Here is an 11,119-nt window from a genome sequence, read left to right as displayed (position 1 = left end):
CAGAGCATGGTAGTCCTCCATCAGGCGATCAGGGGTGCTCCTGGCCGCATCATTAGTGCCCACATGGACTAGGACCATGGGGTAATAATCGGTGGGCCGGATTACGGTCTGGAGCATCCGTTTCACGTCCTGAATCCTCGCTCCGGGTAGGCAGTAGACCTCACGTGCCGAGGGGTCCCGGTGACAGATGCGGCCCTCTGTACCTCTCAGGATGGAGTCGCCAATGACGATCATGCGACACTTCCTCCTCCTGGCCTGTTTGTCTCCTCCAGCTTGCTCAGGACGCGGTGACCGTGGAGTTACCTCCGCCCCCGTTTTGTCCTCTCCTTCCTCCTCCTCCAGGGCTGCCAGGGCCTCGTACCTGTTCTCCAGCTCCCGCAGGCCAGAGGGTTGGGGGACGCCAGCCCCCCCCATGGGCTCTGTCTGGGTGGAGGCCTCAGACAAGCCCTGGGAAGGCCGCACCCCCCGGGCAGGGGCCCTGGTAGCACTTGGTGTTGAGACCATCGTAGGAGTTGCTGCCTGTTACTAGCTGGATGTGGTGCCTCTGCCCGTGCTTTCAGGAATCAGCCTCCGGGCCCTTCCTGCTCTCCCTCCGGCGCGAACACCGACGCAAACGCCGGCGCGCTCTGTTCGTGCGGCTCGGGAGCACGGCTCCCTACCGACTCAGCTAAGAGGGATCCGGGGGGCTTCCCCTCTGGATCCGGCTCAGCTGCGTTGGTCCCTCTGCCCCACTTACCTTAGGGGGATCAGCTGCTGCTGCCCCTGCTGCTGCTCCACTCGCCTCTGCTGCTCCTCTCACCTCTGCTCCGGGTCCGGTAAGGGGGCACACATGTGTGTAAGACACACATGTGCCTGTGTCCTTCCTCTCCCTGCTGCTCCTGGCTCCCGATTGCCGGAACTACGTCAAACCGCGGCATTTAAAGGCCGCGGTTTGAATTTCTCTTCGCTGCTGTACACACCAATCAGGTCCTTTCTCTTCCTTTACTCTTCCGCCCACTTCTGGCCTGTTTACTTCCTCCCTCTACCCTACCCTGTTCCAGCCCAGTGTTTTGTCTCCATGAATAAAAGAAGCTGCTGAGGTGGAGAGCCCATCTGTCACATCATCCCTGTGTTATACCCGCACAGTATCTCCATCAGCACTTACCTCAGATACAGCAGAAACGGCCAGTACCCAGCATACCTGCAGCCAAAAGAGGCCTCACTGGGTTTATTTGTGCTTGTCAGCATGCCCCATTCACCACCAAGGCCAACATTTAAGGTTATTCACAAAGGCTCTAGATACTGTGCCCAAAGGCGCCACTTCGGATCAGCAGAAGTAGAAGGCAGAGTGGAGCTGAAGGGGAGGAACGTAGACTGCAGCGAAGGGCAAGGAGGGTGAGAATTCTTGTCAGCATACATTCAGTTTCAGACTTAAAAGGAAAGGCTGAAAGAGCTAAGGTTATTTAGTCTGGAGAAGAGAGAATAAGGCAGTTTCTGCCTATTTCAGAATTTCACAGATGTATAAGAGCTTAAGGATGGTATGTTGTTTGCAGATTCAGAGACTATATTGCTGTAGGGAAGGAGACCCCAATGAGGACTGGGACTCTACGGGACTTGGGCTGCACAAACACAGAGTATACAGCAGCTACTTCCCCAAAGAGCTTACATTAGAAAAATTAAAATAAAAGAGGATTTAACTTTCTTTGTATGTGATATGTATCACTGTTATAGGAAATAATGATTTCAGTCTAGGTCAAAAGTTTTCTCCTCTGAGAAAAATTTGAGACTAGTCCTGCGAAACAGAAGTGAAAGAAAATCAGCATGCAGCTCAAGAAGTAGTCTGCTCAGAGGCAAAGATCAGTATTTGACATGATGCACTGGCCTTGAATTGCATTCTTAAACAAAATGTTATTTTCCTAGCTGCCTCAGTAAAGGCAAATGGTTCCCTGACATGCTTGTTACTGCAGAACAGGCACACACACATCTTTGTCTGAAATTGGAAAAAACAAAGCCATCATTCACTTCCAGCATTCTTACAGACCTAGAATGATCAGTTGAAACCCAAAATGTAGTTTGTTATAATCTAAAAATTGTGCAGAATTTGTGGAGACCTTTAATGACAACAATTTTGGGGGAGAAAAGTTAATGTCTGCTTTTTAATGTCAAGTTTACCACAATTATTTACACTTCTATGGATTCTGGGTAATGGTTGTAACTCTTAGCAACCAGCAACTGTTTTCTGGAGCTACACTCCTCTGGTGGGAGCATGGTAACTACAACATATCAAAGGTAATTGCAGGATATTGGGGAGGGGGGCAAGATTTGCACGGTTATGATTATTATTCATCATTTTGATTTACTTGAACAGAATCTTAGATGCTGTTCTTATTTAACAAATATAAGTAAGTATCTGGGCATGCTTATTATCATGTAAGATTCATTTACACTTGCTGATAATTTTGCCAAACACTGGGCACATCTAACACATGCCTTAATGCTCTTTTACTAATGTACATTAAATGTAGTACCCCCAATATAAGAGGTACTAAATAAATCCACATTAGGCTCTGCCAACACACAGTAGTATAAACACACACTTTTTAGGCAATGCTTCATGAGCAGTAGCCTATTCTCCTGAAACTTCAGTCAAAATGCTCCTGCTTTGTCTAATCCTCTTATAATTTTCTTCGGATATTGAAAAAGGGCCTTGGTCTCACACCCTCCCTAGTGGAAAACTGTTCTCTGCTACCTGTTAGGGCTGTGCGAAGCTTCAGATGCTGATTTGATTTGGAGGAGATTTGGCTCTATTCAGTGGCCGAATCTTCAAATCCGAATCGAATCAGGGGACCAATAAAAAAGCCGAATCTCCGAACCAAATTCGGCCAAATCCAATCGGGACAGTGATTCGAATCACTGAATTGAATCACTGGCCCCCAAATCGGCCAAATCCAAATCTGAAGTGAATACTAGCCACTTCGCACAGGCCTACTACCTACTGCTGTTTGCACTGGGGTATATTGTTGACAGTAGGTGGATTTTCTCTCATCACCATTTCTGGCCCTTTTAATTTTTTTTTTTAATTCTGAGGTAGGACTGCTCTTTTAGACAGAAACTGAATAGCCACTAACAGTTTGGTAGATGGTTTTCACATGGCTGCCACGTGTACTTCTGCTTCCTTAAAATTTCACCTGTTTTGCAGAAAGCCTCTCCAATAGAAGCTCCGTGTTATTCACTGGCATGCATCCAACCCACAAGTCACTAAGAAGCCTGTAAAATTTTGTGGCCCTGATAGGGTTTCCAGCTACTTTTCTACCTGTATCTGCTTATCAATTTGCACCTATTCTTCACACTGCCTTTCTATATCTCCGCCTATTCAGGACTCTTATTTCTGTTGTATCCCTTAGAAACTTTCTTAAAGCAACAAGGCCAACACTGGGACTGGAATGATTGTACAGGCAGGGTATTGACACCACAAAACTAAACAGGTATCTGTGGAAATGATACTGAAAAGTCAGAGGGGCTAGGATGATGAAGGTACAACATTCACTTGTAATGCCAATAGCTAAGCAGCAAGTATTTAAGCTATACGTTGAATCCTGAAAATTAAACTGTATTGTGTGTTGTCAGGCGACAACTAACTCCTGATATTGGCAAACTGCTAAGGGAAATTAACTGTAGTTTCCTTCTTATGAATACAGTAGATCTGACCATTGACACTGCCTTCCGGCTGCCTCTTAACTGTTACAGGGTGACCAAATCCAAAGGCCAGTTCAAGAGTTTCACAATCTTAGCTAAGCCTGTTAAATCCCTTTCATGTTTTCCATGAAAGCTTAGTTTTTATTACTGATGTAATAAAAATTCATCCCCCTTTTTGGACTTAGTCCATCTTATCTTAAAAGTTGAAAGAGATCCTAGCTAGAAAGTGGAAAGAAACCTATTTCTTTCATCTGCGTTGAGTCACTATCCTTGCATGAGACCTAAACGGAAGTATGTTATACTCTTTTCAAAAGAGCTAGTCCATAGAAGGAAAAATCCCTTTAAAACTACTTTCTATTGCTTCAGAAAGGTGAGATAAAAATCCTCTTAACAGGACTTGAATTGAAGGAGACTTCAGGATAGGACACAGTTCTCCATAAAATGTTTTCAGTTGGGTACAGCCATGAGTGACTGGTGCCTCCTGAATCTGGGAAGGCACCCACAGAAGCCACCAACCCTGTCAGGGGGGCACCAGCCCTATTGACAGCATCAGTGTCAGCCACTGGGGGGCACCGGCCACATCGGGGGGGAATGTGCACCCCCATTAATCCCCTACCAGTTGCCTATGGGTACAGCATCTGAATGCAACACATCTCTGCAACAGATTATAGTTGGAGGCTCCTGAGCCAATAAGCCCTTCTGTGTATTCACTATCATAGGGTGCGTCTACATGTGCTATCAATTTGTAGTAGGCTTGCTGCGCAGTTAGCCTACCTGGGGAGCATGTCTACATATGTTCCTTCTTGGGAGCAGATTTGCATCCAATGGGAACAGCCTGGAGAGGGCTTCTCCCACCCTGTTCTGCCCTCCTGCAGCAGCCAGGAGGAGCTCCAGGCTGGGTGCTAGCCCAGAGGCTGGCAGGGGGCACGGGGCGCACAGGGCCAGGAGAGCTGCTCCTGGAGGGGTCCTCATGTGCACAGGGTGGAAGAGCAGCTGCTGCACAGTTCTCCCACACTGTGCATATGGGGACAAGTCCTGTGCCCATCAGGGCTTCCCCACACAGCCTGGGGCTGTCTGTGACCTGTTCTGTTCTGGGGCAGGTCCCAGTCAGCCCTGAGCTAGTCAGGGAACTCTCCTTGTGCAGCGAAGTCCTGGCCCTGGCTTCATGATTGGAGCAGCGGCTGGGAGATTGCTCCTTGCCCCTGGGAGCTGCCTGCTCTCTGCTGCAGGGGTGGGTTCTGAGCTCAGAGCCTAGGCCAGGACAATGTCCCCCTGCCCCAGCATCAGGCAGCTCCCAGCTCCATGAGCAGCCGGGGTCAGGAGCTGCCTGATTCTGGGGTAGGGGGACATTGCCCCAGCCCAGGCTCCAAGCTTGGAGCCCACCCTGGTAGCAGGCTGATCACTGTGCCTAGGAGCTATCTCCTGGCCCTGGCTGCAATCAAAGAGCTGGTGCTCGAAGCTGCCTGCTGCCAGGGCAGGGGGAGATTGTCCCGGCCAGGCTCTGTACTTGGAGCCACCCTGGCAGCAGGCAGCTCCCGGAGGAGGGGGTTATTCTCCTGCCCCATGCTGCCTGGGCTGACCTGAAGCAAATCTGCTCCCAGTCCACCATCTACACATGGACTACTGCATGGTTAATTTGCTACCTGCAAATTAAGCCCACAGTTGATGAATTGATTGTGCAGTAAGACGGTGATGCTTTACCGTGCAGTCAATTAGTCAGCTGCATGGTAAAGCATCTCATGTAGATGTGCCCATAGTCCATAGGAGATGCATAGGGGATACATGGGGGTGCACATGCACCCCCTGAGAGCGCTGGTGTCCTGCTAAGAGTGAGCAGTCTTGGCTTAGGCAATGGGTAGGACAGGCAAGCGGAGCACTGGTCCCGTCCCCCCCCGCAAGAGGTGCCACTGGCATTTCTGGTCTTAGTGTCTGGCCATGGGGGCACCCCACCCCCCAGTCAGCGATCAGCCATGGGGGACCTCCCCCACACTGCCACCACCACCTGCAGATGGTCCCTGCTCAGCCTACCATCGCCGCTGATGTCAGCACGGCTGCCTGCGGGTGGTGCCTGCTCGCTGCTGCCACGCCCCCACTGCCAACACCACCACCTCCGCCTTCGGGCAGTCACCATCCCCCCCACAGCCTCAGGAGGCACATGTTGCCTATGTCATAATCTCTTATTACATGAAATGCTTTTACTGCAGGACTGCTCTCTCATCCCATCCAGAGTTTGGCAGAGAAGTACAATGAATCACTCAGAGGCTTATTTGCTACTACATTTTTTTGGTGCACAGTGCACAAGGCAGGAGCAGGCTGAAAGGGCCACGCCCCTCATATATACATACACATAATACAAAAAATTCTCAGCTTGGCACAAGAAGTGTTTCCCAATCTTGTCACCTTCTATCACCAGCCCTCCCCAGAATTAATATAGATAGCATGGTGAACATAATATATGCCTATCCATGCAAATGACTAGTCATCACTGAATGGATGGATGGTTTGTTTACACTACAGAGAAAAAAAGTGGGGGAGAGGAAATACTGTTTTAGGGAAACTTCCAATTTCATCTAAAAATACTGATTATAGCAGGTCAGTGGTGCGTTTACAGAAGACACTGACTGCACAGTAGCTTGTTACTACTGGGCAGTAGCGTATGTAGCAGGAAGCATGACATGATGCTACTGGGCAGAAGTAATGAGCTACTGTGCAGTCAGCATCACCTAAAAGCCATTCAGCAACACCACTATGCAGTAACTCCAGTTAATGTGCAGTCATTTAGTACAAGCCCTTGTTTACACAAGTACTAAATGACTGCACAGTAATGACTGCACAGTCAGCGTCTCATGTAGACGGAGCCAGTATGTACAGAGCATCATTTGCTTAGTTCAAAACCTGGCCTGTTGAAATCTTGTGAAATGACTTTTCAAAAAATTACACATTCTGGGACAGAGCTGTACTAGCTACACAAAGAGATTTACAAATAGGGTTTTAAAAATACCCTTTGCCACTGTCTTTTCTGTAGTGGAAAAAATAGCCTAAGAACTTTATAAAACCAAACGCTTTGTCAGTTCCACAAGTCAGAACACTTCTAGGCAAGGACAGATTTCTTGAGAAGCCCTTAGAACTAGTAAGTTGTGTACTATGAAATTAGGGTTCATACTCGTCCAAGATCTGAGTCTGATACTACAGTATCATAAGAAACTCCTTACTCTAAAGTGAATGACACAGCAGGATTTAAAATCCATTTTGATAGGAGTTGAGCAAACAAGCCACCTATATAATGCAACTTTCTCTGCCCTCAGCTCAATACACTTAAACATGTTCTTAAAGTTTAGCTTGTGTATAAAAGTGATAAATTGCATTAGCATTCATGTTTTATTTCTGATCCACGATGTTTGCATGCCAGGTTAAGCAGCACTCTCTCCCTCTACATATATACACACTGATTTTGCATCATTTTTTTTGCAGTGTTTGAATACACATAGAAGGTAAACTTGCTTTAGGGAAGTCATTTAGACTTAGACTGATCGTGAGTAAGGCCCAACATATCTTTACATAAATGCTTCTGTACCCCAGTGGGGCTCAAGTCATCCAGTCCCAGAGGCTGGACTAGTGGTGTAGAGCCAGTCTGCAGGCTGAATGAGTGATGTAGGGCCAGTCTGAAGGCCTGATCCAGCACATAGATCTATTTCATCTAGTCCACAGGGCTTTCCACAGGTCCAGAAATTTGGTGGCAGCATTAATTGCATCATTTCTGGATGCCACACCAATTAATGATGCCACCGCTTCCCCAGTCACCAAATGTTGGGATCCATGTGTGTAGGAGTCAAATATTACAGGATGTTTCTTGGTCACCTCTGTTATATACCACCCTAGCAGAGTCAGCTTCCCTTGAAATGGAATCAGGGTAGAGGCCTTGATGTACATGAGAAATATGCCCGTTAGATTTTTTTAACAACTTAAAACAAATAAACAAACATACATTTTTGCTGAGTATTTTTTACAATAGATCAGATAAACTGAGTATTTGTTTGAAAGTATGTCAGAATAAACTCCTAGCATATGCATACTTTACAGCCTCTAAAAGATGAAAATTGTGCCTGTAATTACTTGTAAGTTTCTGAATGGATAATTGTTCTGAGAAGGTGTTTACTTATCTTAAAGATCATGATTAACTGGCTCAGTGAAATCTGTGCCTCATTATAGCACAGCAAGATCAGGCCCTTGGCCTCAATTCTACTACTGTTTAAATAGGTGTCTAATGCTTATGTTCAGAGTCCCACCACCTTCTTTATGTCAATGGGACTATGTATATAAGCATGTTTGTAACTGCTCGAGTGTTTGAAATCTGATATTTGAGGTCTCTGTGCTGGCACTATCATTTACGTGCATAACTGAAGCCTAATGCTTGACTCCTACATACTCTTCTGCACCTGAGGTAGCCTCATGAAAGTCTGTAAGATGATTAAGTTACACAATGATGATGAGTAATAGAAGAATAAAGAGACACATTGCATCAAAGCATAAACAGGCATAAGATGCAATTAGTTGATATGAAATGCTTCACAAATTCCATGCTAATTGTTCTTCTGATTTTGGCAAAACAACCAAAACCACCCCCATCTACAATCCAACATCATAAATCAGGAGTCATAAGAGATGAGCAAGCTAACTTGAATAAATAGGTATGAAAAGGTTTGGTTCACATGTTAAGATGTAAAATAGTTAGGACCACTTTTTAAAAAATACTGTGAAAGCAAGTGAAGGGCCTGTCACAGGATACCGTGCAATTCTTTAGACTCCATCAGGCTTATTCTGCCTCTGTGTACCAGTATCATTTCATTTACCTCAGTAGATCTCCTGGTTTATCCTGCTGAAAGAGGAGAATCTGATAAATATCCAAGCTAAACCACAGGACTCTACCCCCATGCCACCTGGCCCCTTTGTCAGGAGGTAAATACTCTCATCCCCCTGTCTGGCACCTCCCTCCGACTCCCAGCAACCCCTGCCAGCTGTCCCCACACTCCCAGCAGTATGCTGTGCTGCAGGTGGGCTGATGAGCATCCACCCATCAAAGGGCTGGAGCTGCACTTTGCAGCTTGGCTCATCTACTCTGTTCCTCCCATGCTCTTGGACTGGTAAGTGGGGCCACAGGGACAGTCATTGGTATGTGAGAGCCTGCAGGAGCTACCTTGGCAGTGGAGGCTGCCTTTGACCCCTCAGGTACAGGCTGAGGATAGGGAAGGGACACACAGTGGAAAGAGGAAAGGACACAGAAGGATGAGGTCTTGCCCTTGCCATCTTCACCTGCCACCAGCTAGACCAGAAGTTCTTAGCCTATTTAACTTCAAGACTCCCTCCACATCTTTTCTGAATTTAGACTGTAGCTCAGTAATTCTCAACTGGGGTCCTGCAAAATTCAGAAAAATTCATGCAGGGGGCCTTGAGGATAAAAAGCTCAAGAACCACTATTCTACTCATATTAAAAGGCCTAGGAAATAAGTGTAGCCAAGGGAGTACACAGTTATGCACTCCTCTCTCCAACTGAAGGGAATGTTAGCAGGGCAGGTGCGCTGTGGGGTGAAACTGCCTGCTACACGTAGTTTCCCCCCTTCCGCTATAGAGTCAGGCTTGGACACATAATAAAACTTAACTATGCACAAATTTAATAAGATAAAAAAATAATATATACATATATGCACAAAATATAGGAACTATAAGAATTTTATACACATACCTGTACAGGTACTCTATATATTATACAGATGAGAGATCAAGAGGTCAGAGAAGGGTCTCATTAACAGTCATGCAAACTTATACTCTAATGTGGTGTAAGGCTTACAAAGCATAAGGCTCAGGCTCCAAAATATGAGGTGCAGTTTTTACAAAATATGATGCAGAGCAAGGCAGGCGCAAAATTAGATTTTCAAGAAACAAAAGCATAGCCCATGTTACCCTGATGCAATAACAGTGCCCCAAGGATAAGAAGAGGGAAAAGTTTCTCTGTGGCCTATAGGCCCCTGTGACCCTGTTTTGAATCACCCACAAGGGGACCTCAACCCAGTTCTCCCCTTTGGGGCTGGCCCTCCAGCTGCTAGCCACAAACGATGCGGGGGGAAGACCCTCCTTCCCTGTGGGAAACCCTCTCTCCGGTAACTCACGATTCTCCCATACCTAACAAGGCCCTTCTGTTCCTCCAGCCAAGGTGTCTCCTCCCTCTGTAGGGGGTCCTCAGTTTCTAAAGGCCCTTCTGGCTTGGGGCCCTCTCTGGGCCCTGTGCACTGCCCCGTGTACCAACAGGCTCTGGTTTGTGCAAGGAGCTGGAGACCCTAGCGGCCTCATGCGGTTCTGGAGTCTTGGTCCATTCCTGGACCCTCCATGCACCGTGTACCTGGCCCCATGCTGGGGCTGGAGTCCCTAGCCACCTTGCGCAGCTCTGGGGTCTTGATCTGCTCCCAGACTTTCCATCCACCAACCCATGCACTGGAGATACCAGACCTCATCCCAAGGTTGGAAACCTGAGTTGCCACCTGCAGCTCCCAAGGTCTCGGTCCCTCCTGGACCTTCCATGCACCAATACATGCACCATGTCCCTGGCCTCATGCCAGGGGTTGGAGACCTAAGCTACCTCGTGCAGCTCCCAGGGTCTCGGTCCGCTCCCGGACCCTCTGGGCACCAGCTGTGGACCACTCACCCTGCCTTGTGCAAGGGGGTTGGAGACCTGAGCTGCCTCATGCAGCTCCCAGGGTCTTGGTCCCTCCTGGATCCTCCATGTAGGGGCCGTGCACCAACATTGTGCTCCCATGCAGTAGGGCTGGAAGACGCTTGTTGCTCCCCATCCCGCGAGTCTCTTCAGGCTCTTCTGGGCAACCGCTCTGCCCCACTGGCCAGCTCTGCCAGCTGTTCTTTGTCCTCTTCGTTGTCCCTTGTCACAGCTGCCCATGTGCAGGCAAGCTGCTCTTTTATTCCTTTTGGGGGCTCTTCCCCTTGATTGGAAATGGACCAGTCAGAGAGAGGGGAGCGTTAGTCCCCTCTTAGGTCCAGCTCTTCACCTTGCCCAGCAGTAGGGGTGGGGCTAACCACTTCTCTGCCTTCACCTGATTGGTGGGGTAAAGGGAAATACCCCACCAATCATTTCAAACGTTTCCAAAGCCAGCGCACTGGGCTGCCACCAGCAAGCCCACCATATCAGGAAGGTTTCAGGCTGTTATAAGGTATGTCTTATATCTTAGTTTATCTAAATGAGTCTTTTAAGGTTGATTTTCACTGATAACTTCAAGATTTTACTGAACTTTTTAATGGGTCTGTAAGCAAGCATTCAGCTTCATTTTGCATCAACATATTAATGACACTTTGAGTACCTTCCTGTCCTGCTTTTAATTAAGCACTGGAATTTTCTTTTACATCTTATATCTCTTCTCTTGCAGAAATCTTCTCAGAA

General features: G+C 47.5%; 1 long non-coding RNA gene across 1 annotated transcript in view; it reads left to right on the top strand.

The window, feature by feature from the left end:
* LOC109316135 overlaps positions 1-10,764 on the top strand; it is a 22,759-nt gene extending 11,995 nt beyond the window's left edge. The window contains exons 2-3 of the long non-coding RNA XR_002102722.1: positions 4,458-4,460; positions 10,500-10,764. This is a non-coding gene — a long non-coding RNA (uncharacterized LOC109316135). The remainder of the gene's footprint in view (positions 1-4,457; positions 4,461-10,499) is intronic.
* The last annotated feature ends 355 nt before the right edge of the window (positions 10,765-11,119 follow it).

The sequence above is a fragment of the Crocodylus porosus genome, unplaced genomic scaffold, assembly GCF_001723895.1.
Source record: "Crocodylus porosus isolate Cpor-Errol unplaced genomic scaffold, CroPor_comp1, whole genome shotgun sequence".
NCBI classification, from domain to species: Eukaryota; Metazoa; Chordata; order Crocodylia; family Crocodylidae; genus Crocodylus; species Crocodylus porosus.
This window is presented reverse-complemented; position numbering and strand designations above follow the sequence as displayed.